Source organism: Corvus cornix, chromosome Z, assembly GCF_000738735.6.
Source record: "Corvus cornix cornix isolate S_Up_H32 chromosome Z, ASM73873v5, whole genome shotgun sequence".
NCBI lineage: Eukaryota > Metazoa > Chordata > Aves > Passeriformes > Corvidae > Corvus > Corvus cornix.
Window position 1 is genome coordinate 9,338,776 of NC_046357.1, and position 27,686 is coordinate 9,366,461.

Consider the following 27,686-nt stretch of genomic DNA (forward strand, 5'->3'; position numbering starts at 1 on the left):
AGCATTTGCCTGGAGTGTCCAGCCCGTGCTGGGTACAGCTGAATAAGTGACAGCAAGGCAGTTCCCATTCCTTGGTCCTAAACCTCTACATTTACACGGTCCTAAACAGCCTCAGTGGAAATGGCAAAAAGCAGGGCTGCTCTAAATTAATATTTAACTTAGCTGTGATCCCATAGGAGCCATTAGAGTGGACCTACAGCACAGCAGCTCCTGTCTGGCAGGAGTCTGTGAGGGAATAGGTATGTTGAGTGGAGAGTGACCTCCTGGGATGTGAGGGATCCCTAACAGCACGTTTCTGTCTGCCCAAGACTGCATGGATACTATGGTGGTACAAAAGGAGCACTTAATGTCAGGCTGCTTGCTTGATTTAAAATCATGACTGTTCTCGGTTGTATTCATCCTAAATTTTTAGTCCTCTAGTCATATAATGTCTCTTTTGGATGTAGGAGATGAGCTGTGACCCAGCATTCTTTGGCTTTTTCTTTGTGGGAAGGGCAAAGGGATTTTTATTCTTTATTGTAAGCATCCTTAGTTTGAAGAAAAATTGGAGAAGTGAGACCTGGCTGAGATACAAATATGCTGTGGAACAAAAACCTCATTTATTAATGAAATAGACAATTGCATAGGAAAGTTCCATGAAACCAGAAAAAGTATTATTGTGAAATCTTTGCAATGTTTTAATCTAAGAAGTTGAATGATGAAAGCAATTTAAAAGTAAAAGAACATTTTGACAATAAGCTTGAAAAAAAAATTGAAAAAAATAATGTTGTGTATGATTTAAATAAAAATACACTCCAAAGGTTCCAGTAGCAGACTAGGGGAAAAAAAAAAGAGATGCATGCTTAAGGGAAAAACAATCTTCTTTGTGCTTAAAGTATACATCGTAACATGATCCTAGAAAAGTAGTTAAGTTTTCCTGTTGAAAGGAAAGTAGTTATTTTGTTGATAGGTTTAACAATTTGGTTTTACTCCATTGGAAATACTCCCTTGGATAACATTTATGGCACTTCAGGAAGCTGAATGATAATCTTAGTATCTAAGTTTGCTATTAATTATATGCAATACTGTTTGAAGATTTTGTGACACTGATGTCAGAAAAATCACAAGACTTTTATGACAAGAAATCTGTGATGTTTTGCACAGCTAGGAACAGCTGTACCTTGGCCCTCTCTTCCTAGCTTCCAACCAGCTTGAGCATGCTAAGAGTACAGCACCTTACTCAAAATATCTGTATTAGCTTTTCCTACTTCTATAGTTTTTCTCCAAATAATGTCATGAGGCAAGGTTAGTGAAATATGGGCTTTCCATCCTCCTTTGGAACCCTGCAGAAACCCTGCTTTGGGATGGGTACTGGCAGAACCAGGTATCATATTTAGATACAGTAGACATGCTGTGAGGAGGCAGTTGTTCCTGATGCAATGGGAATGTGAATGGCTCTGAAGATGCTCCAAAGGCTTGCAGGATGGCTGAGGACACCCAGCTTTGTGTTGTGCTCTTCTGAGCCACCAAACAAAGCAGCACAAGGGCAGTGTCACAGGGTGACTTACTTGTGAAATAGAAGCTGCCTGCTTAGGTCAACCAACTTGCCCATCCTCATTACAAAGACTTTAGTGAAAGACAGATTGTGCTCTTGTTCATAATAAGGATTTAAGTCATTATGTCCCTGGAACCACAAGTCTTGATGTCTTTGGATCAAGTCTTCAACCAGCTGATTAAAACCAGATGCTGCAAATGTGTGAGAATTTAAGCACTGGGCCCCAGTAAATATTGTGGGCTTTTCTCAGAAAGAAAGATACTTGTTTCCAGAGCTATTTTTCAAGCCACATCCTTTCCTTAAGGTACTGAAATCCAAACTATTAAGACTTAGCTGTTGGCAAGACTTAGCCCTTTAATTTCATACCCCACATAATATACTCAACTGGAAATGAACCAGGACCTGGAAGGAGCTGGGAGTAGGCATTCATTCAGAAGTTTAATTTATCAAAAAACAAATCCAGAGGGAAAATTAACAGGAATATCTGTCTCTTTTAGTCAGGACATTACTCCTGCTGCATGAGCTATGTCAGCCTGAACTTTCACCAGGCTTTCAGGCACAATTAACAGGATGATGTGGAGTATATATGGGCAGGCAAAGGATATGCATGTGTTTCTCTCTTGCTGGAATTTATGCCTATGGAATAGCGCAAATGCAAATGTAAGCATCACACAGAGGTGGAAATGAGTTCAGAGAAACGGGAAAGATGCACCAATTAAAACCTGTACGGCTACCAAGTTGTTCAAGAAATAATCTTTAGAGTGTTGGTAAGGGGCATTTCTGATCTATGCTTACATTTCATTTTCCAGTGCTCGCTGATAGAAATACAGAGTATAACTGTACTCTATACAGGAATCCAATATGACAGGTTAGGTAGCACAGGCATTTAGTTTCTACAGTAACACTCATAGCTGAGTTTGTATGAATTCAAAGTGAAAATTAAGGTAAAATTAATGGAAATGCCTAGACATATTCCTAAGTATCTGATATATGTCACTGCATGACTCTTCTGATACCACAAAAATGATAATTCTAATTACCTTTTTTAGCACTATGGGTCATCACCTCATCGCTAGGTTTCATTTGATTACTTATATTTAAATTAAATCCTGATGTATTGAAGTTACATATTGTGAGGGCTAATACCTGCTGTTGAAGCAGGTATTAGCTAGAGTAGCAAGAGGAGACAAGTTTTCTAGTCTTTAAAATTCCTTTATGCCATAAACAGAAGTAATAAGGTACAGCCCAAGGTAAGAATGAGAAAAATTTTGTTTAGAATTTAATTTAATTTTATTCATTTACTTCTTCAGAATTTAGGCAGAACTTTGTGAGCATGCAGGTGAATCCTAGCAAAATTGCAAGTGAGAGCATGGCCTTGTAGCCACAGACAATGGATAACTGTGTCTCTCAGGGATGCACAGTAAAAGCAATCCATGGCACACTTAAAACTACAGTATTTGACTATACAGCTGTAAATTGCCCTACATATGCAAAGATGTTGTGTGGATACATGTTGTAGGAGCCCAGAAGGATTGGCAAACTTCAGGGACCTATATTATAACAACTTAAACCTACTTGTAGCATTTTAATCCTAATTTAATAAGAGGCAGATGAAGTCATAGAGTGAGAAAATGTAAAAGATTTCATAAAGATACTCCATTGATACATCATAAAGCATTTCATATTATAAATGTCTCTTCTAAATCTTTCTATGTCAAGAAAATTATCTGAATTTGATCACAGCTGATAGTACTTCATAAGTAATGAAGCAAGAATACTTCATCAGGTGCCTGCAAGAACAGCTTTCCAATGAGCTTCATTGGTCACAATGGAAAAACAGTATCAGCTAAATATTAATCTTAGCAGGCACATGCACAATGAGGCATTAAGATCTTCTTTTTATCAGCTGATATGTCTACAAGCTATGATATTTTCAAGCCAAGCCGTTTTAGTACAATGCAGTAGATGTACTAATTAATAGCTGTAACACTGTTGCATGTTAAAAGCACAGGTTTTTTAGAACAGGTTTCAGGCAAAGTCCACTTTAGGTTTCTTTTGTTCCCTGTCCTGGCTCAGGAACATCCTCCCCCTGCCTGGAAATACTCTGTAAATACAGGCAGGGCACATGAAGAGTACATTGTGCCCCAAAGAAACAAGAACCTAAATCTTCAAAGAAGTTACCACTTTTCTAGCACCAAGTTTGCCATATTCTTCTAGATTACTTAGAACAGAAACAGAATGTTATGTGATTAATCTGTGAAATACAAAGTGAGATCTTTAATGCATGATTTTGACCTTTCCAAAATATGCCAGAAAACTCTGATAATACTCTGGTATACGGTAAAGAGATGTAATTTGGGAGGGAAATAAGCCTATAAATCTGCTTGCTTTATTTTTCTTCCTCTCCCTTGCAAATTCTGAAAGAATAACCAGCAAGTGTTCAGAAAGTGCTGACACCTACTGAAAGGATAGATCCTCCTGGATGTGGTGTGGTGAAATGCACAAAAGTGTATTACAGAAGTAAAAGGATCCTTGCTGAGTGGAAAGTTTCTGAAAGTTAGATCCTGCCTGGTGCACATCAGCCAAAGTCCAATGTCGTCAGCACAACTATTGTAATTAATGTCAGCCTCTTACTAGCAATTGAGGTTACTCTTAGTGTTTACAAACACAAACCACAAAGATTAAAAACGAAAGATAAAACACCCAGTCACACCCCCACCCCAGATTTTACTATGGATCTAATGACACGTTTTTCAATGGCCCTGCAGCAAATTTTGCGTTTAAAAACTGCACAACTCTGCGTCAGACCAGCTTTCACTGTCAGTGCTACAGAAATGTAGGACTCTCTTCCACAACAGTTTTGTTTTTCATAGGACTAAAGGACCCAGCAGCAGAGGTTTGTATTTGTTATTTTCAGTGTGATTAATTAAATCAGTATTACTATTTAAGGAATTTCTTTTTTAGTAGGCTGATGGCAAGAGCATCAAATTGAGTGGAAAACAGATAGCAATCTATTCTGTTGGTATATGAGGTATCATGCAGAATTAACAGGAAAACTTAGAAGCCAGGGGTCCAGGTGAGAGTAAATGTAGTCTGAGAGCATAGAGTGATAGATGTTTATCTTTGGGGCAGTGAGGGAGCACATGCACATCATTGGCTTCTCATTTCTGTCTCTGTCTCAAGTAGGAGATGATCAAACACTATGAAACATAATGAAGACCTGAATTTGTCATGTTATTCCTAATGATACTTTTGTACAAGTGGTGAAGAATGACTTCACACTTCACAAACAATCCTTGTGACCCAGCCCACATTTCTTAAAGCTTTGTATCACACTGTCAGGAAGACTCCCTTATTTTGCTTTCTCCTTTCTAGTAGTCCATGAGTATTTCCTGAAATACAGGTGGGTAGATGGGCTTTCTCCATCTAATTAAAGTGAAAATCTCGGCTAGTCTCCTCTTTTCTTCCTTTTCCTTTTTCTAATTCAGATAAAACTACTTCCGTTTAGTCAGGCATTGACATTTTCCTGGTCCAAATTTCATATTGTTTAAATCTGGATAACGCAAGCATATTTAAGATAAGGACATTAAGTGAGATGAAGCTTTATCTGTCCATCTTACTTAGTTTAACGTCAGCCAGGACTCAAAATATTATTTCCAGAAGGCTGAATACAGGCCAGCATTACTGAGGTTGCTTGCCCAGGAACAGGCTTATGTGTTTAACATAAGAACCTCCACTTGTGCAATGAAAATTAGCTTTGTACTTGGCAAAATAAATTATTATTACTGTTATAAACATGTTATCTTCCTGGAGGACACAGAGGAAGAAGTAGTCCTGGAAATCCTCCACAGATCAAAACAGATACAGGTTTTGGGTCTCACTTTCTTATTAATAAGAAACTCCTTGCTATGTTGCAAGCAGATGTGAAAGAATGCCCTTAGCTGATTGGCTGTATTTCTAAGTACCGCATACTAACAAATTTTTGCCTTTCACTCAGATATAAGGTATATAAATAATTTTAAATCTTACTAGATTTGCTCCTGTTGGTTGTGGACTTGTTCTGGCACACTTGCCAAGTTTAAAAAGATTTTAAACATTTAAGTAAATCTTCTAGTTGAAGTTGCTCTATGTTTTGCTCTAAAAAACCTGCAGTCTTGGAGAATTAACTGCCTATAAATTAACCAAAGGAAAAACAGACTAAGGCGCCAGATACAGAAGAATTGGGGTTTATATATTGCTTTTCTCCTTTAAGGCAGAAATAAAATGGATTTTATCTTGAACAGCTTTCCTTCCAACTTCAAGAAAGTATAAATCTTACAATGTGGAATTAGGAAAAGTATGTTTCCCTTAAAAAATATAACTATCACTTGCCCAAACCCAGAGCTGCACAGAATGAGATCTTCAGCATTACATGCGGAGTAGAAGGGTCAGATCTCCAAAATACCGCCTTTCAGTCCATCAGTTCTGTTTTGTAAGAAGGCAGAGATATGCTGCAGTGAAACATTTCTTTGCTTTACCCACAAGCTCCTTAGAGTCTACCAACTGATATTTAGTATTAATATATATTTTTAAATTTTCTTCTACTTTTAGTTTTTAGTAAGACACACAGGTATTAGTATCATCATGCCAGAAGACTGTGCTTGTATGTTAGCTTACACAATGTTGTATCCCAAGAAAGACAGTAGTCTGAATATTCATGTTGAGAGAACTTACACGCAGCATGTGAATATTTTTTAAAATAAATCTTTTGAAAACTAGCAAAAGGTATGAATATGGAGTCATTTGGAGCATAGGTAACCATACAAGCAGCAAGAGGTAAACATACAAGCAGCAAGATGGAGCATTTTCCTCCCTCCACCTCTTCAAAAATCCAGGAATACTGAGAGTTTTTCTTTGCAACCTCACCTGTCTTGTAGATCTGCTTAGCGGAACTTTTCTGGGAATTGTACCTTGATAGAAAGATGGAATTTGCCCAGTGAATCTAGAACTTGGTCAGTAAGCTGTGGGCTATGTGCTGCGTCATGCTAATTTTGTTCTCTCAAGTGATCTTGGTGGTGAAAGCCTGTGTTTCTTTATACAGACTTGTCACTGTCTCACAGCTTCATGCAGCTGCAAATCATGTGCAAATGAATGGCTCTGCAAACATCAAGAACTGTAAGATGCTGAGAATATGTATGTAAGTTTATTACCTATGTTGAGGAACAATGTTGAAAGCATTTCCTAAAAACTCAGAGTGGTCATTAAGCAGACATGAAGGCCATGTTCTCCAAAACTGTGCTGTCAGGTGGTAAATAAGAGTGGTTTTGAAGCATCAGGGTGCCTAGTGATGCTGTAGACTTTAATGACAGTACTTGCATGAGCAGACACCCAGAAACTTATTACAAGACACTGTTTGAGACCTAAACTTTCCACCATCTTCAAACATGGTCAAGAAAAAAAAGGTAACTCTTCAGATCCCGGTCTCAGAAATCATATTCCTCTTCTTCCAACACCACAGGTTAAACACCACAGACTACTGCAATTTCGTGATTAGAGCTTGCAGTTAGCTAATACACACACAGATGCTGCCACCAAAGGGCAACAGAGCTCAGTTTTGCAACTGAGTAATCACAACCCCCATCTTAAATCTCACTCAAGCCTTGATGGTACGTTAAACAACCAGTAAAATGCAAAAATCAGCACAAAACATTTAAATTTCTTGATTAAAGGATGCCAACAACCTTGCTTAACAAGACATGTAGAGTTATAAATATTTGTATGCATGTGTGCATGTGTGCATATGTGTGTTCTTCCAAACAGCCCATGAATCATCATTCAGTAACTACAAAAAGGCCAGGTGCAATCAGTGGCATATAAAAATGCAATATTTAGAATAATGGTTTTTTTAAAATCTCAAATCCATTCTGAAGGTGTGTGGGTTTTACAAGTCCTCATGCTAATGGGAGGCTATGAGAAGCATGCTGAAGGCCATATAGGAGCTTACATTCTAGATGGAGAATTGTTGCTTTCTCAGTGTGTATGTGAAAAAACAGCAATATATTCATGTGAAAAACAGGGATAATTTAACCTTCTATTTCATGAACTAGAATGAACTAGACCTGCAATTAAATCCCAGGTGAGGCAAGCCCTTGACTTTGCACAATACAAAAAATTCCTGAAAGTTTTTGTAGTGATGAGCTCAGATTGATCAGAAATTGCCCCAGATTCTTCTATACCTCTCCGAGAGTAAAAATCTTCTTGGCTTGTTTCCACGTGGTTTCAGTTTTTGATAATAACATGCCTCTCCATACTCACCCAGCTCTCCAAGGGCAATTTCATCATGTTTGTAAGATTAAACAAAAAATGTCAACTAACATCTGTTCCTGTATGAACTCATAAATATGAGAATAATCAATAGCCAGGTACACAGAGTTGTAAATGTCACCGCTCCATGCTCACGGCTCTCAGACTCCTAATGGGGGAGCTTGCAAAGATCAAACCTTTTCATGCTCCTAACAACTGGGATTATACTGCCTGTGTTGCCAAGAATATTAAACAAACAGGCAATTTCAGTGTTGTTGTAAGAGGCTTTCACTGATTTGTCAATTTTTTATTTGTTAATAAATTGGTGGTTAAAAAATGAATAAACAACTCTAGATACTTCTCCTCAGAAATACTAATGAAATTTAAGCTGTTCCCTGAAGAAGTACCTTCTGAAGCCTTTCTGTGATTAGCAATTAGGAAGTATGCTAAACTGCATTAATAGGAATAAACTTGCAAAATTACTAAATCTACACAGCTTAATTTTTTTTTTAAGTAGTGGAAATGCCAAGATTGGAGAAATGCTTCGTCTACCAAGGCAACAGGATGATCCTATTGGTTGGTCAAGTGAAATTTGTCACAGACAAAATAAACAGAAAAGATGGTAGAGGATTCATTTAATAAAGAATTAAAGGTGAGGGGTGTGATTAATGTCAATTGAGATAATATTTTTTACAAAGACACCTAATTCTCTAAAGAGACAGAAAAACAGGTTAATAAAGGCAACTATGTAGATACAATGTACTGGAGACTTTATATGTGACAAGATAATACCACAACTAAAAATTCCGCACATTTAATTAAAAAAACAGTTAACTTACAGATCTCGGAAATAAATTGTTAATAAAAATAAGAATCAAAGTGGAATATTTCTAACAGAATTTGTCAGAGATCGGAAGTGTCTGCTAGAAAATAGTTTTGTCATAATTCAGGAAAAAATATGGTGCTAAATTTGTTTTAATTCTGGCTTGGAAATTCTGTGTTCTAAAAGGCAAGTACCATCAAGAGGATAAAGTAACCTCTTTAGCCTCACATAACTGCAGGTCTCAAGTAAGCTAAACCTGGTACAAGTAAATTCAAACATAAAATAAGACAGATACTTTCAAGAAAGCAAATGAACAAATATTAAAGCAACCAGTCAAAAAAAGGACAATTTTTCAACAACAACAAAAAATACACTCAATAAAGAATAAATAATTATAAATAATAATGAAAAATTATCTGTGGTATACAGAAAGCCAGGATAATATTTCTAATGATCCTGTTATCTTCAGAATCCATAACTCTAGTCATTTGTTTTCTGTTTCTGTTTACAGAGGCAGGTTTTTTTTTCTTTAAGTAGACTGAATTTTTTATTTTACACCTTTTTCCCTCAACCTGGAAGTTAAACTCCTGGAAGTCTGCCTGGAAGGTATAGGAGACCACTTTTTACTCATTTGAAAAATGGGGAAAGAGGGATGTCTCATTTTGCAGGCTCAAGGTCACTCAGTGTATAAAAAAGTACATAATGGTATTGGTTTTATTTAGTAGCAATGGAATTCATGGCATTTATGGCCATGCAATCACCATTCTTTTTCTCACAAAACTGAAATATTTTCAGTGTTTTCTAACCTCAGTTCAACTTTGCTGTTGATTACACTTCATATAATATGTATCGCTATGTTTCCAGAAAAATTCAAAAGCTGTAACAACAAAAAGGAAAAAAAAAATCACATTAATTGGAACAGCTGCTCTTTAGTTCTAGATAAAGAAAACATGAATAAAGCTACTACAAAGTGTATTTTACTCTTAGATCATTTGATCTTTTATGATCAGTTGCTCTGTACTTCCCTGTGATAATGAATACCTAGTCTACCTTTGCTGCTCATAGAAACTGCAAGTTTCAAGAAAGTTGAAAACTAACTTGTGCATCCCTATTTGACTTTTCTTGTAGAGAGCTCCACTGTGACAGTTCCTGTCTGTAATAATATTTATGTTGGTGTGGAGCAATTCAGGATCAAGGTCCCTGAAGAGCATGCATATAACTATTGCAAAGTCAGTACAACCCTTTGTAACTCTGCCAAAAAAAGCTATGTGCATGTATTAGAGTTTCTTCCAATACGCTTTCCCTTACTTCCATCTTTTCATTACCATTATTATTACATAATTTATATAACAGTAGCAGAATTATATCCCCTATTTAAGAGAAGTATTTATGTGCACACATCCAGAACATTTTAATTCAGTATTTTTGCTGAATATCTAAGTTATTATTATGCCTTTAATTTACTTGACGATGTTTTTTGTTTTTCTTTAAATATAGATACTAGTGGCAGGAAATAGAAAACAGTCAGACCAGGGGTTTTCTGGAATGGAATTCATTTCTTCTTGCCTGTATGTAGTGTTTTCAGACTAGACAAGAACTGAAGGGCTCCAGAGCATCATTTTCTCTGTTGGCTGGACACAGAAAGCTGAAAAATTAGTATAATGTCATTGAGTTACAACCCACTTAGATTGCTCTGAGCCACAAACACAAAATGCTTATGTTATTTATGGTCAACAAACATACCTCCCCACACCAAAAGCTGCATGTTTTAGCTGACCTGGAACAAGTTATTACTAAGTAGTGAACAACCTAGAAAATAGATTACAGTTTCAATATGGTAAGGCTGTCTTTCTATGGCCTATGCATTTTACCCTGAAATTTCTTGGCTTTATCTATTCAGAACACATTCTCCTAAGAAAAACAATACAGCATTCTAGCCTGAGCCACAGTCTCCCACTGTTGCCTCAGGACCCTGGACTCCTCTCTTACTGCCACTGACCAGTATTGTATTTTATGGGCTAACATCCACCAGGAATATATGGAGCACCTGTAGAAAAATCACATCAGACAGAACAAAATACATCCAGGAGAAAGTGCAGGACTAATTTTGATCAGACCTGAACATTTAGCTAACACAATCTCTGTAAATCACTTCTGTGAAAAGCCTTTCTTATCTGTCCCTCACTAGACAGAAGTGCAACTATTTTACTGTCTAAAATATGCTTTCTGCTTTTGGCACTCTGTGATGAATTGCAATGTCCTTTTTTCCAGACATACTATGATGATCAGTGAATGTTGTTCTTCCTTTGTAAAAGAGCTCTTAAAAAAAATTCTGCTTAAACTATCAGGGTATTAGTTGTCATTTGAACCTGATATATCCTTCCCTAGAAATTTCCTCCCAAGGACTTCTGCTATATATTGTATAAAGGGTACAAGATTGAAATAGGCTGATCATATGGGAAATTTAAGTCTGTGATGGAAGTTTAGAAAAAAGGAACAATAATGTACTAAGATAAAATTAAGAATTTGTGAAACAATATTATTCAAATTAATTTTATTATAAATATCTGCTAATATGAAGATTAATTTAGATTTTTCAGAATCAGCTTTTACGTTGGAACTGAAGAGAAATGCTACTTACAACTCCTGAGGAACAATGAAAATTTCATGGATAACATAATGTAAAGCAACACAAAACTGGTCTAAGTATGAGCTGACTAATCCAGTATTAATTGCATTTGCAAGTAATGTAGTCATCATAATAAATACAAATGAGTTTTTCACCTCCATGACCTTTAGTGCTCCACCACTATGCTCATCACACAGAGGTTTTGATGCATCCACTGTTACTCCAAGCCCTTTTACAGGTAACAGATTGCTGCTGTAACCTAAAGAGAGATTTTAAAAAGTAAACCCACCTTTTTTAGTTTTTCACTGCTTCAACCTTGTGATGCATCTCAGGGCCCAGGAAAGTCAAGCACTTCAGAAAGAAGCTATTCAGCAGAAATCGGCCCTGTGCTGAAGAACAAGAAACCTGGAAGAAAGGTTCTGTTTTGAAATCCCATTTCTGTGGAGCTGGGATGCCTGATCCAGAACTATCTGTATGTTCCTCTACATTTTTGGGACATCCCAGCCTACAGTTTTATGCTGAAGCTGTAACCTTGAACCATTTTTTTGAAGAACAGAGCAAATATGTTTTCTGATAAAATCCATATGAAGGCAACTGCCTGTCTTCCAACCCTAAGACATAATGGATTGTATGATTACCTGCAGAGGAGAAGAGCTGTATCAACCAGAAGGTGGCTAAACGCACAGCTCGGATCAGGTGAAAGAGTGGCCTGCAGCTAAGTGACTGGCTTGTCTTAAAATTGTGCTTTCCTGAAAAAACAGGATAGTTCAAAATTCATAGGGGCAGGGAAAGGGAAAACAGGGCAAACCATAGCATCTCTGCAGCCTGACAGCCAGTATATTCAGCTAGAGGACACATGTTGCTTTTCTGTAGGATATTAACATATAAAGCAGAAAAGTTGCAAAGTTATTTCTGAAAAGAAGGAAATCTATGTTTCAAAAGTGGAGGTCTTATTTTTACAATGCTAATAATTATGTATATCATTTTTCGTCTTAAAAATATGCCTTTTGAGATGAGGAACGTTGTGTTTATATTCACATTCAGAAATAAAAATATAGTGGTATAAAGTTGTTACAATGAAAAGCAGTTATGGGTTTAGGTTCACACCTTTCACTTCCCCTACTTCAGGGCAAGAATCAGTGTCAGCTGGACTATTACTTATGTAAGAGCTACCAGTGGAGATTAAATCAAGTGTCTGGGAAAAGGAAGCTGTAAATCTTGGTAGCTCAATTGAAAGTCACTACTTGCACCTCCGGTAGTTTTAGTTGGTTGCATTTTCTGTGCTTCAGACAAACCACTGTTCATTAGTTTATATTAGTAAGTGTTGAGCAGTCCATGTGTTTTGCTACAAGCAGGAGTGATCCAATAGCAGGAAGGGAACTTAAAGTGAAAACATGATGGGGCAGAGGAAAGATGTCTGTTAACTCTGAAGTCTGAAAATCAGTGGGCTTTTATTTTGGCACCTAGATTTGGGGACAAACAAGCTGGTTTGTGGTAGAAGGCTATGAGCTTGGGTAGGTTTTTTGTTGTATCTTGTACATATCCTAGTCTTGCCTCTCCTAATGTTTATGTCAAAATTATTGCAAAAGCAGAATTTTTTTTCTAAAAGGGATGCATAGCATGGGCTTGAGAATAGTAAATCTCCATGTCTCAGGTATCTTATATTAGTTGAATGTGTTTTCTTCATGTTAAAACACATAATCTTAAAGGCTAGTTACTTCTTCTTTTAACCTGTCATCAGCCTGAGAGGTGTGCTCCTCTGGGGGTTAGATACCTTCTTCTGTAAACATTTAGTACCAGCTTCTGATTTTATGGGAGGATGAGAAGATTTGCTAGTAAAACTCCATGAAGGACTTTGAAAGTGTAGATATATGTTCAAATGGCCAGCACTTCAATTGATCAGAACAGCCACAGTCTCCTTTTCAAATGAATGTTGCCTCTGTTTTTCATATCCAGCCAGTATTGTTTTGCTGCAAGTGCATCAAGATACACAAGATGCAATATATGAGTAGAAAAACATAATGTAGATTTACGTCTAGATCCAGGGTGACTATTTGGATCTATTTGTATTTCTAAGTGGGTGCCCAATTTTATGAGGTAAGGATATCCCTTGTCCTTGATGTTATTTAATTTAGCCTTAAGCATTTTGTCTGAATGAAAAATGTTCATTTACAATTGAATTTCAGAGGAGTCATGTGATTTGCATATTGAAAAACACCCACAACCCTTTTTCCTCCTGCTAACAGACATGACTATACATCGTAGGACAATATTAATTAATGTGTCCTTGAATTACCTGGTAATACTTAGTAGAAACAAAATCCATTTTTAAAACTGAAAACCCAAACTTCAAAAAAAATACACAAAAATCACACCCCCGCCCTCCCCAAATTAGTGTTTTTAAAACTACAAGCCACAATTTTTTAAAATTTCTCCTTTATACTTAATACTGGTACTTCATCAGATGTCTATTAATATTAAGACACAACTTTGCCACCATTTAAAGTGAAACTTGCTCTTTTTTTTTGTCTATTACTGATACCAGTAGAAATATTGAAATTAAGATGTAGATAGGTCACTTGAAAATGTATTCATAAAATTCAGTTATACAGTAATGATGGTATTCTCCCATCAAGCTTGCTGCTGTCTTCAGCCTCATTATGCATATCTTTTTCTTTAGTGTTATGTGGAATGGAAAAGGTACACATCCTTCCAGCATTGCAAAGAAAAAGCAGAAAGCAGCAGGAGAATCATGCTTTCTGTATCTTAATGCAAATTCCATTTTCCTAGAAATTGATCTGTTTTCACAGTTTTTCATACAGAACAATTTTTCAACTAATTTGAAAGATTAATATTGGATAATTAGTAAGGAATATCTGACTTAGTCCTTTTCTGACATTCTCTTCATCTTCATAGCTTTTGATGGTTGGATTTCTTCATCCATCCATGCTGTGGAGACATCATTAATTTTCTGTAACCCATGTCGAACATCTCTAGACAACCTTTCCATAGATTTTGCACCATATTGTGAAATTTATTCTAGTGACACTGTGACTCTCACTTGCATATCGACCCTTTTAGGTTTTTTTACTAAGAGAAATGGTTCACAGTGTTTAAAACATTAAAAACTGCTTTTAAAATTTGGATCAATAACTTTATGGGGAAGAAATTTCTTCTCCATCTCAAATTCCAGTACAAGAAGTGTTCCTGAGAATTTTACTCAAATAATTCATGACAGCTCTGACAAGAAGATTCACTGTTATCACCTACATCATAGAACAATAGAAACACATTTGATCATCTCACTTTTGTTCTACTGTTCATCTATCACATAGATCTATTTTATTTGCAGCTGACAAGGGGAAAAAAACCCACCCAAAACTTGAGCAACTCAAAGTTTCCAAGAGAAAGAGAAAAGGAAGGTGAAATAAAACTGCTGTGTTAGTGTCACAGCTCTTTCAGAACAAACCTGTCAGTATTGCAAAAGAGCAAGGGGGAAGGTCAGGTATTTAATGAGTGAGGTAAAAGGAAGCAGTGCAGGTGATGAGAGACACTAGGGGAACTATTAAACAGATGGAGTCATAATATGGGTTAATACAATTCTACAATATTTTAGAAAAGCTTCTCTGCTGCACACTGTGATTTTCAGTTTTTGAAATCAGGAAATGAAAGGCTAAGAAGGGATGTATCTATAAATATACCAGGACTGTTATTACTGGGGAGGATAAAGAGCTATTACAGTTAAAAGGCAACACTGGCACAGTTACGAATGGTTATAAATTTGAGCTGAATACATCTAGTCTGAGAATTAGAATAGTTTTTCTAACCATCAGTGTAGTCGAACCACTTCTTAGTGTGAGCACCAGAAACATAAGCCTGAGCTAGATTTTACAAGAAACTCTACTAAATGTACTTCTGGGATTATAACCCTGAAAGAGGATTTGACTTGATGATGTGACGAGTACCCTTTGAATCCTTAACTTTTTATTCCACAAAAAATAGTGGAGATACTTCCTGTGACCACATGAGAAGAACTCTGGATAGGCAAATTCTGTGGAATAGTTACAGGAAAAAATTTTATTCTGTTCTTTTCCAGCTAAATCCCAGAAGATTTTAAATTTATGCCATTGCTATTAATTAAGGTCAATTCTTAAAATTCAAGTCTGCTGGAATCCTGTAATCCTTTCTGAGTGCTAAATGACCATCTCCAGTGCCTGTCATGTCATGTGCCAGCAGTGTGCCCTTGTGGTGGCAGAGGTTATCTGCTTTTGTGGTTGCGTTATAAAAGTGAAGTCATCAGGTAACTTGTAAGGAGATGCAGGGGGAGGAGTTGGAATCTCCTTACAGCCTTCCACTATATGGTGAGAAATGATAGTGAAAGCAGAGGCAGACTTGTCTCAGGGGTTCGGAGCAATAGGGCAAGCAGCAGTCAAAGGTCGCAAGGAAGGGAAGAAAGTCAGTGTCACTAAGCAGTGCAAAAGGTTTCTCACAGAGATTGGAATTTTCATCCTTAGAGATTTTCAAAACTAAGCTGAACAAACATCTATAATTTTGGAATTATCTCCACTCTGAGTAGGAGTTAGAGGTTGCTTTCAGACTACATGTTTTTGATTGACACTGAAAACTGTTCACAAATTATTCTCTACTATGATTTTTCCAAGTATGGATGTACTTCAGATGCCTAACTTAAAACATGCAAGGATATTTCTAGATGCACATTTAAAATGCCACCTTTGCAAAGCTTGCCTTCTGCCCATTAAGTCTAGTAATTTTCTATCTGCAAAGTAAACATTTTCCTGCAGATAATTCAGCTAAGAGGCATGCATTAGAAGAACTTTTTGGCTGAGTTTACTGAGATTGCACAAAATAAGCTTCTTGGTGACTTTAAGATTTGTTTATCTTCTTTGATGGTGTTCAGAGTGTTTTTAAAAGTTACAAAAATGCTCAGTCTCCACATTACTAGTCGGATGCAAGACAGCTGTTTAAGTACTTGAAAAACTAGTATCCTACTTAACGAGTATGTTAACTCATTTCAGTGTTAGATATTATGATATGTCAAAAAAACCCTCCACAAAACAAAGTACACAAGAATTTTAATTTTTGAGAAAAAGGCTAGTTGGTTTCTTTTTAATGAAAGGAGGTTATGACACTAACAACTACTTTTCTAGGAGTACCTTGCCAAAAAGTCTTCCATTTTCCTTCTTATGCCTCCATACCTCTCATATCATGGCAAACCCATTTTTATGAATTACTCTTGTGTCTCATAGTAATAATTCTAAAACCACATTGTTTTGGGTTTGAAGTTTAAGACTGTGCAAAATGATAGATATAAATAATAAAGTGTGAGAAAGGAATGTGTCCAGATTATCCAAAATGTTGTCACTACTTGTCACTACCAAGTTATATGTATTGTAAGTACTTTAAGTGCGTTGCAATAACTTCAATTTCCCCCCTCTTCCCCCCCCAAAAATCTACAACCTATTGACATCAATCCCCCACCAGCTTTTTTGGAAGTTAAAATCAGATTTTGAATGTGGTGAGTACCATATTCCAGCAATTTCACATTTCATTTGCATTTCCTTGGACATACACAAGTTAATTGGAATTGCCTCATGATGGTTTTATCAGTTACTGTTCTCTTCCTAACTGCTCTAAACAGTGCAAACCTGGGAAATGGGTACATCGTTGGGCATTGTGAGACTTCTTTTCTCTGCTACTTAGCTCACAAAATGGAAAGTACTCCCTCAAAGTAAAGTCATACCACTTGTTTCACCATCAAAGCATGTAGTGAACTAGGTCCGTTGCTTTTTAAAACCTGATTTCTTCACAACTTCAATAAAGTTAGTAGATTGAAAATGTAATATATAAACAGAATTTCTTCGAATTGAAAAAATCCAAAAAACTTCTGTGTACTTACCTGTCCTTCAGAAGGAAAAGCTGCTGCCTACATAAAGTGAGTTTTAACCAGCAGAAATTGTTGCAAGCAAAATTTTCCTTGCCACCTACTCAGGGTTAGAATCCATGTCATTTAGCCTGATATTGTCTGAAACTTAACATTGCTATTACTTTGTAGGTATGAAATTTTGTACATGTGTGAAGAAATTAAATTAAGGAAGATATTATTAAATTATACTGAATGTTTCTGAGAGTACCTCAGAATTGGTCTCCATTCTCTGTATGACAGGATTAGTAATGGAAACTAAAGGAGTAAATGGATCAAGGTATTGAAAATGGGATGACTTAATTTTCTGAACTCAGTAACCTGCTTCTGCTTTCTCCATCCATGCAGGTGTATATGTACTGAACCTTTGATCAGTTCCCTTTGGAGTGTGCAGAATATGGATTTCACCATGCACTTCTACAATTGGCTTTTATGTTTAGATGCACTTTAATGCCAAAAATCATTTCACGTGTGTCTTGGGGTGACCTCATGATGTGTATCCCATATTGCTGCCTATGCCTATGCTGTGGAAATTCCTGTGTGACAGTGGGGAAGACACAAAGACATCTCTGCTCTGGCAGCACAAGTGCGTGAATTGAAGGAGCGCACGTCTCAGAAAGGAAGTTCTACCAAAAAGGAAGTAGCTCCAGTTGCCTGTAGCCAAACTGCCAGAAATGATGGAAAAGACGATGGCACGTCCAATTCCCATGAAGGAACCTCTAAGGTGCAGGCCCAGGGAAAGAAGGATAACCAGGCATAGAGGGCCCTGCCTCTAGCCAGGTAGAGGCCAGGGAAAACCGTGTTTTTTGGACTGTGTGGATTTGTTGGCCTGGTACATCAGAACCACAAAAATACGTTACCTCAGTTGACACTGGTGCACAGTGTACAGTAATCCCATTGCAGCATGTGGGGGTAGAATCTGTTTCTATTGCTGGTGTAACAGGTGGATCACAAAATTTGACCTTGGTGGAAGCTGATGTGAGCCTGAGTAAAAATGAGTGGAAGAAACATCTCATTGTGACTGGCCCAGAGGCCCCAGGCATTTTGGGCATAGACTTCCTCCAGAACGGGTATTTTAGAGACCCAAAGGGACTCAAGTGGGCTTTTGGAATAGCTGCTGTGGAGACAGAGGGCATTAAGCAATTGAACACTTTGCCTGGGCTATCAGAGAACCCGTCTGCAGTAGGACTTCTGAAGGTGGAAGAGCAAAGAGTACCAATTGCTACCTCGACAGTGCATCGCCGACAGTACCGGACAACTCGAGATGCTGTGATTCCCATCCACAAGATGATCCGTGAGCTGGAGAGCCAAGGGGTGGTCAGCAAGACCCACTCACCCTTCAATAGTCCCATTTGGCCTGTGTGCAAATCTGAAGGAGAATGGAGATTGACTGTGGACTATTGGGCCTTGAATGAAGTGACTCCACCATTGAGCACTACAGTGCTGGACATGTTGGAGCTCCAGTACGAGCTGGAGTCCAAAGCAGCGAAGTGGTACGCCACTATTGACATTGCCAATGCATTTTTCTCCATTCCTCTGGCAGCAGAGTGCAGGCCTCAGTTTGCCTTCACCTGGAGGGGCGTGCAGTACACCTGGAACCGACTGCCCCAGGGGTGGAAGCACACTCCCACCATCTGCCATGGACTGATCCAGATTGCACTAGAAAAGGGTGAAGCTCCAGAACATCTGCAGTATATTGATGAAATCATTGTGTGGGGCAACACTGCAGAAGAAGTGTTTGAGAAAGGAGAGAAAGTTATCCGGATTCTCCTGGAAGTTGGTTTCACCATCAAGAAGAGCAAAGTCAAGGGACCTGCTCAGGAGATCCAGTTCCTGGGAGTGAAATGGCAAGATGGACGGCGTCAGATTCCCACTGAGGTCATCAAAAAGATCACTGCAATGTCTCCACCAACCAACAAGAAGGAAACACAAGCTTTCCTAGGTGCCATAGGCTTTTGGAGGATGCATATTCCTGAGTACAGCCAGATTGTGAGTCCTCTTTACCTGGTTACCCGCAAGAAGAACAATTTCCATTGGGGCCCCGAACAGCAACAAGCTTTTGCCCAGATCAAGCAGGAAATTGCTCATGCGGAAGCCCTTGGCCCAGTTAGGACAGGACCCAAAGTGAAGAATGTGCTCTACTCTGCAGCTGGGAGCCAGGGTCTGTCCTGGAGCCTCTGGCAGAAGGTGTCTGGTGAGACTCGAGGTCAACCACTGGGATTTTGGAGCCGAAGCTACAGAGGGTCTGAAGCCAACTGCGCTCCAACAGAGAAGGAAATCTTGGCAGCCTATGAAGGAATCCAAGCCGCCTCAGAGGTAATTGGCACTGAGGCACAACTCCTCCTGGCACCCCGACTACCAGTGCTGGGGTGGATGTTCAAAGCAGAGGTTCCCTCTACCCACCACGCCAGCAACGCCACATGGAGCAAATGGATTGCTCTCATCACATAGCGCGCCTGTATCGGAAAACTGAATCGCCCTGGGATTTTGGAAATAATCACAAACTGGCCTGAAGGTGAAAACTTTGGTCTCACTGATGAAGAAGAACAAGTGACACGTGCTGAAGAAGCTCCACTGTACAACCAACTGCCATCAGAAGACACACACTACGCTCTTTTCACCGACGGTTCTTGTCGCATCGTAGGGATGAAACAAAAGTGGAAAGCAGCTGTATGGAGTCCCACATGACAGGTTGCAGAAGATACTGAAGGAGAAGGTGGATCAAGCCAACTCGCTGAACTCAAAGCTGTTCAACTAGCGCTGGACATTGCTGAAAGAGAGAAGTGGCCAAAGCTCTACCTCTACACTGATTCATGGATGGTAGCCAATGCTCTGTGGGGATGGCTAGAAAAGTGGGAAAAAGCTAATTGGCAGCGTAGGGGAAAACCAATCTGGGCTGCTGAAGAGTGGAAAGACATCGCTGCCCCAGTAAGAAAGCTGGTTGTGAAAGTCCGCCATGTAGATGCCCCTGTCCCCAAGAGTAGGGCTAATGAAGAACACCAAAACAACAAGCAGGTAGATCAGGCTGCAAAGATAGAAGTGTCACAGGTAGACTTGGACTGGAAACACAAGGGAGAGTTGTTCCTAGCTCGATGGGCCCATGATGTCTCAGGCCATCAGGGCAGAGATGCCACCTATAAGTGGGCACGAGATCAAGGGGTGGACCTAACCATGGGCAGTATCTCCCAGGTTATCCATGATTGTGAGACATGCGCTGCGATCAAGCAGGCCAAGCGGGTGAAGCCTCTGTGGTACGGTGGGCGATGGTCCAAATACAAGCATGGGGAGGCCTGGCAGATTGATTACATCACACTGCCTCAAACCCGCCAAGGCAAGCGCTATGTGCTCACAATGGTAGAAGCCACCACAGGATGGCTGGAGACCTACCCTGTGCCTCACGCTACTGCCCGGAACACCATCCTAGGCCTTGAAAAGCGAGTCCTTTGGAGGCATGGCACCCCTGAGAGAATTGAATCTGACAATGGGACTCATTTTAAGAATAGCCTTATTAATACCTGGGCTAGAGAACATGGTGGGTGTACCATATCCCTTATCATGCACCAGCTGCAGGCAAAGTGGAACAGTGCAATGGATTGTTGAAAACCACTTTGAAGGCACTAGGTGGGAGAACTTTCAAAAATTGGGAACAGCATCTAGCAAAGGCCACCTGGTTAGTTAACACTCAAGGTTTCACCAATAGAGCTGGTCCAGCCCAATCTGAATCCCTGCATACAACAGATGGAGATAAGGTCCCAGTAGTGCATGTCAGAGGTCTGTTAGGAAAGACTGTGTGGATAAATTCTGCCTCGAGTACAGACAAACCCATCCGTGGGGTTGTCTTTGCTCAGGGACCTGGTTGCACATGGTGGGTAATGCAGAAAGATGGAACAGCACATTGTGTACTGCAGGGAGATCTGATTGTTGGGTGAAAACCACCTGTAGTGTGAAATGCTTGTATACCCCTGCTTGCTGATTGTCACTGTCACTGTTTGTATACAGCTGTGTATATATATATATATATATATATATATATATATATATAAATGTGTGTGTAGAATTAGAATATCTTAGTTTGGACATTGAGCCACCAATACGGGATAAGGGGTGGAACGTCTTGGGGTGACCTTATGATGTGTATCCCATATCGCTGCCTATGCCCAGAAATTAATTTCTGTGTCTTTCTATGCCTCTAAACTGAGCCTGAGAGGGGGAAGGAAAAAACTGAGCAAAACTTTTTCAAAGCATTTTGCAGCTTGTTCAAGGTCACACAGAGATAGCACTTTTTTTTTTTCCCCAGCTGCGGCAGGGGAGCGAGGAAGCACCCGGCTTGCTGCTTTCCAGTCAGCTTTTGGCCAGTTGTTTCAGTTTCTTGTTCTCCAGAGAGAGACTGAGAGTTGAACTTTGTTCTTCCTTCTCTGGAATTCCGGATTTTCTCCCTTTTCTACTGGACTGCTTTCAACCTCAGAGCACATCGGGAGGACTTTCCATCAGGCACAGAGGGCCTGGCCCTGGGCCAAGCCCCAGCTCCAAGGAGACCAAAGGGAGGACTCAAACACTTTCCCAGGTTTTTCCTCCACAGCAAAACATTTTATTATTTAGCCTTATTTTCCTTTTCCCATGTGTTTGGTAAATAAATAGTTTTATCTCCTTCACTTTTTTCCTTCGAGGAAAATTTATTTTTTCGCGAACCTGGGGGGGAAGGGGTGGTTGTGCCTTCTCTCAGAGGATATATTTCTAAATTTGGCCACACCGGAACACATGACTTGCAGAATGGCAAAATAAACCCCCTGACAATCACAATTGTGCAACAAATTCTGCTAAGTTAATTTGAAGCCAAATTATCCAAACATATTAAAAATATGCCTTCTGTTTCAATTTTGGTTTTCCACATTAAAAATTAGATTAAAAACTAATAGCATGGTGTTTGTATATTAACTGTAAAGTTCTATGAGTAATTTCATAGAATCATAAATCATAGAATCATTTAAATTGGAACAGGCCTTTGAGATCTCCAAGTCCAACCCTTAACCCTGCCAAGTCCACCATTAAACCATGTCGCCTAGTGTCATACCTGCATGTCTTTTAAATAGCTCCTGGAATTGTAACACAACCACTTCCCTGGGCAGCCTGTTCCAGTGCCTGACAACCCTTTCTGTGAAGAAATTTTTCCTTATATCAAATTTAAACCTCCCCTGGTGCAATTGAGGCAACTTGTTACTTGGGAGAGGAGGCTAACCCCTGAGCAAAGATCTTTTTCCCCTTTGAGACGTGTACCTCACCTGTTGCCAACAGGCCTGGTGCCATGAAAATCGAATTGCGATCAAAAAAATGTCAACACAATAGGTCTCAGCTAAGCTTAACTATATATATTCCAATAAAGTTACTGTAGGGATTAAATGTCTCTCCAATTTCCTTTGATCTCGCTGATAGAAATTTGTCTTGTGGTTTGCCAAAATAAAATGTTAAGTACAACCTCTAACTGTAAAGTGACAGTGTGTTGCTCTTTTTGAATGGTGGTTCCAGCCACCTAAACAATAGGAAACAGTTCACAGCCTGATCCATACAAATGCTTATATTCACGTACAGGTTACCCGCACGTAAGAGGTTCTTAGATTAACATTCGTGAAGACATTCATTCCAGCAGAGGTAACAATGTCTCAGCCGTGAGAGAGCTGTTTTATTTTGCGAATATATCCTTAGTCTCTCTCCTCAGTCAAATTGATATTTAATTACATGTGAGTAGGTATTTAACCACACAAGGTGTTTTACTGACAAATAAGCCAAGAGACTTAAGCTCTTAAGAGTTGTTTAATAGCTGAAAAGTATAGAATACAAGTGTTACAGACCTCAATCACTAAAGTAGCAATAATTTCACTCTTTGCCAGTGCATTCGTTGGCACCAGGGCACCTTTGACAAATCTCATTAGCTAATTGCTCCTTAGGTACTTAAATCTCTTAATAAATCTGGCCCCCATGACCATCATGACCAAAAATCCATCAGGAGGTGGGTATATAATTGTCACTATTTCTTAATCTTGTCTTTGTTATAAGGATCCTTCTTACATATCTTTAAAAAAGAGAATACATTTTACTTTGATTGACACTCTATGAAATTTTTGCAAATCTCTTGTGATGTGAGTCTTGGTTTTTTGTAGTCACACACTTTAGATGTTTCTATTTAGCTTGATGGACATGAATTTGAGGTTTCAGCAAGATCTTATTTAACACATGAATAAAAGGAGTAGGTTCACTTGAGATTCACTTTCTCTTTCTAGTAGACTTATTAATAGATTATTGTGCAATAAGAAGAATGAGTTCAGTCTTGACTATTCAACAGTTTTAATAAAGCATACATTATGCAAAAAAAGAATGAAAAGGAAATTACTCTAAAATAAAAGTAATAGAATCATGGAGTTAAAGGAACTAAATTGATAAGCAGCCGAAGGAACACAGAAATAATACATTTTTAATCAATAAATGAAAGTGAAAAATAAATACTACATTCTTGTTGGAAGAGAACTCATAATTTCACTTCTCTCAGTAAATTTTAATGTACAAAATTAAGCTTACATTGAGCAATTAACTACAGAGGAAATACTGTATGAAACATCTATTTTTTTAAAAAAGACCCAAAACCTAACCAAAACCAAGACCAAGAAACCAGAAGTGGTACAAAAAAAAAAAGTGCATGTTATTCCCTGAATAATCCATGTGAAAATTAATCCACCAATTCAAGATGTTTCCCAGTCATTTTAACACACCTCCTGTCTGCACTGAACTGGTCTGATCAATTCCGTGCCTCTGTCCTGAGGAAGGACTCTGCTCTTTACGACATGAGCTCTCATCCAGGTGTAACTATCCCCACGCCATGTGGGTACAACACTCTCAGTCTGATTTGAATTCCTAGGAAGACTTTATAGCTTCAGAATCATTGTGGTGCCTTCAGGTTGTTCAGATTCTCCATCTGTGCATCAGACTTGCATCCCCAGTATCAAGGAATTTCTGTCTTCTCCACCAACCAACATACTAAATTTATGATGCCATCACTTGGAAGCCACCCAATTTCACTGATCTTTGTGTTGCAGTCTTCTTGTTTTCCAGAATAAATTTTTCTGACTTTAGATCCTAAATCCCCAAATTAGGAAACCTATTACCCATATGGTAAATACTTTTAATATAACAACAAACTGATTTTAGAAAGCTGTCAAGGTTTTCATGTCCTACGAACAACAGCTTAGTGTTTTACAGTACGCAAGATTCATTCACCATGAAAATCAAATCTGCCAACACGCACACTGAAGTTTTAACTTGGTTAACTGAATCAAGAATGAACTCCTGCTTTGCAGAGATCAGATCTGTGCCCCTGGTGGCCAGTCACAATTCAATATACTTAGGATGTACCCTAATTTTCCATTTGACTACTCAAGAACATCCAAGTTAACCTGTTCAGATTTTGACAACTCAGTATGCAATGTCATATCTAATCATACATCAATTCTTCTAGCCTATTTTATAAATCAGATTGTGAGATTATTAAGGGCAAACAGAAAACACATTGAATACATAAAGCTATGAATTTATTGTTAGTATAAATGAAATCTTAACAATATAATGGTCAAGATATTATTAGAGATGATCTATTTTAATGAAAAAAATAAACACTGTTACAGAAAATGTTTCAAAATAATAAAATTAAAATTTGTATACAGCGTGCACATAATTATTTCCTGATGTCTATTCCTTTCCTTCATCTTATGCAAGCCCTTTCATTGCTCTTAGAGTCCTAATGTTGACAGTGTCCATTTGATGGTGGTAATTGAGTGTACAGCTGGTCATCACTGTCCTATGTCCTTTGCCATGTGCAAATATATGTGTCGATATTTATGGTCTCCTGTCTCTCAATAGATGACCTGCTTTGGGTAATTATTAACTTTGCTAATATGTTTTTTTACAATTTGCTTTTTCTTCATTGGTTTGTGAGTTCATGTTACTTCCAATGTACTATGTATGGTGGTTTTCATGTAGCTGCTCGTATTCACTCTTTGTTCTGTTTCTCCTAACCCGTATCCTGAGCACTGGTGGGATGTGATAGTCAAGAGATCTCCAGTGCCAGCCTGTGCCCCTACCTGTATATCATGTTCTCTGCTCCCATTTCTCAAGGCCTCACTTATGATACCATGACTCTCTTTGTCCACAGTTTGTCTTTATACCGACCTCATAAATCTCTTATTCTGTGAAGAATGCATTGTTTTAACATACTGTGAAGAAAAGTAAAAGAAATTGGATATAGCCATAAGAAAAGTTGCTGTTATAGCTAAAACAAGAATGAACAAATCTCCAGGTAGGCCAAGTTCAGGTGAAGCAAGCATTACAAGTCTCAGTGCTGGAGCCTTGCAGACTCAGTACAAAGCGTGGGTCTGTTGCCAGCAGTGCCACTACTGGCACTGTAGAGCTGCAGGACAACTGACAGTCACAGCCAAAACCAGAAACCCTAACCTATACATGTGATAAAAATAATGTCCAGCTACAGAGTAGGATCACACCTTGCTGACCTGACCAAAATAGAGTGCCATTTGGGAAATACTTATTGGAGAAGTATTGCAACTGCAAGTAAATCTGACATAATATGTAATGAGTCCCAGCAAGATATCAGAGCCAATATCAAAGCTAGTTCATATTTACTAGGGACAGTTGGACAACAAACCCTGGCAAAGTTTAAGTCCTTTAAGTTTGTCTATATATTGACACTTAAAAAAACTCTATAAATTTGTTCAGCACCACTAAGTTTCTGCCTTGTAATTTCTCTGAAATGAAAGGGGGCCCAGACTGGCTCCACTGGATTTATTTCAGAAATAAACTGAAGTCATGCATATGTCTAAGAGAATGCTACACAGGTGACAGTCACTTTATCCTTTTTTCCAAATACTTTGTAAATTGTATCTGGTTTTCTCACATATTTCAGTGATATCCCATAGGCCATTAGAGCATTTGTGACTTCTATTAAACTTGGAAGCTTCCATGTTAGTGATTCAGCAAAACCTTCATTATTTTCACCTTCATGAGTCATCACAAGTTGTTTACACCTTGAGTGCAAAAGTAATGGAATGTACAAGTAATCTTGATTTGCTCAGCATGACTGTTATAATCTGTCGTCTAATAGTAACCTACATTTGTTAAGATATTGCTTCTGATGAGTTATTCAGCAATCAAACATTAGGTATTTAATTGTCATAATAAATAAAAAATGTAAATTTTCAGAGTTTATGGGTGGTAACTTGGGGCTGTGGAGTATAGAAGGATGTTTTTAGGCGTGAGGATCTCATATCATACTGCCATTCATTTTTTTGTATATGAAAATACCTTTTTTCCCCTCATTTTTCTCCTAGCTGTATGGCCATTATAGTAATAAATAACACATAAGCTTCTTGATGGTGATAATGGAAACTATATCTGTGCAGAGATGAATCCAGTACTCTGTAGGTAATCTCTTTACATTCACAGTGGAATGTATTTGGACAGGTTGGCTATTCTGAATAGATGTTAACCCATTCATAAGGGTACTTATGACATTAGCTACGTTTATAAGGACACCAACTAACACTTACTTGTAGTGCATTAAAAGTAGAAAATTAAGACATTCAAACCAGACCAGTTATGAGATAGATCTGAAATAGGCATAAGTGCTCAGTTTGGAAAAGAAGCTGATTTAAACGTTATACTGCCATAAATAGCAGCTCTTAAACACCCATTTATCTTGGCATTTAAATAATTCCCTAAGGACTAGTGAGGCACTAATGAATGAAATATCCATAGACCAGTAAGGTAGAGTCTTGCTCTGGTAAACTGCCGAGCAGATTTGGACTTACATACTTACCTAGGTATTCTGTAATACCTCTGCCAAAATCACCTTAGACTCCAATGCTGTACAATAATGGGATTTCTATGATATTAGTGCAGATGATTGTATTAAAAAATCAAGAAAGACATTTTCAAGAACATGACATTTTATTTAAATCAAGAGCCTTCTGCTAAACTCTGTCAGCAATTACAGCTATTTCTACACCAGTGCTTTGATTTAACCATTAATTATGAAAAGTCGCAGGTTATGAAAACTTTACACAAGCAACAGGAAAATAATTGCCAGATGTAATATGGGAATGTGTGACTGCTTGTGGGCATCCAGTACTTTCCTCCACTGAAAATTCAACAGCCAAGAGGGCTATTTAAGGGGTAATATTCATGCTGGTCAGTATTGGAGAGCTTGGGATAATAGACTAGATTCTCAGGCATTGGGCACGATGGTAATATAAGCACTTGGAAACCCTCTCTCAACACCTTTTGTTCTTCCTGGGTAGCTTAATAAGAGCAGCCTCATCCTTTAGTACCAAAAGACAGTCAGGGTGAATTCCTACAGTGTTGCACATTGTATTTATGACCTCTACAGTCTTCAGTGCTATTTCACAGTGTCTTCTTTCTC